A 211-nucleotide genomic window follows, 5' to 3' on the forward strand; every position below is an offset into this window, starting at 1 on the left:
TATACAATCTGCATGAAATATATGAATCCCTTTTAAATAGCTTAAGATATAAGGAGTCTGGCTGATGCAAGATATGGGCCGCATCTTCGCCATTTCTAGCGTGGCCTTTGCCAATATCTTCTATGCGATGGTGGTATAGTGGTGAGCATAGCTGCCTTCCAAGCAGTTGACCCGGGTTCGATTCCCGGCCATCGCAAATAATACTAATTTT

At 43.1% G+C, this 211-nt stretch overlaps 1 non-coding gene across 1 annotated transcript; it reads left to right on the forward strand.

The window, feature by feature from the left end:
- Nucleotides 1-124: 124 nt before the first annotated feature.
- On the forward strand, nt 125-196 carry Trnag-ucc. The gene has a single exon. It is a non-coding gene; the product is annotated as a tRNA-Gly (tRNA).
- The last annotated feature ends 15 nt before the right edge of the window (nt 197-211 follow it).

Source organism: Penaeus monodon, chromosome 29 (assembly GCF_015228065.2).
Source record: "Penaeus monodon isolate SGIC_2016 chromosome 29, NSTDA_Pmon_1, whole genome shotgun sequence".
Taxonomy (NCBI): Eukaryota; Metazoa; Arthropoda; class Malacostraca; order Decapoda; family Penaeidae; genus Penaeus; species Penaeus monodon.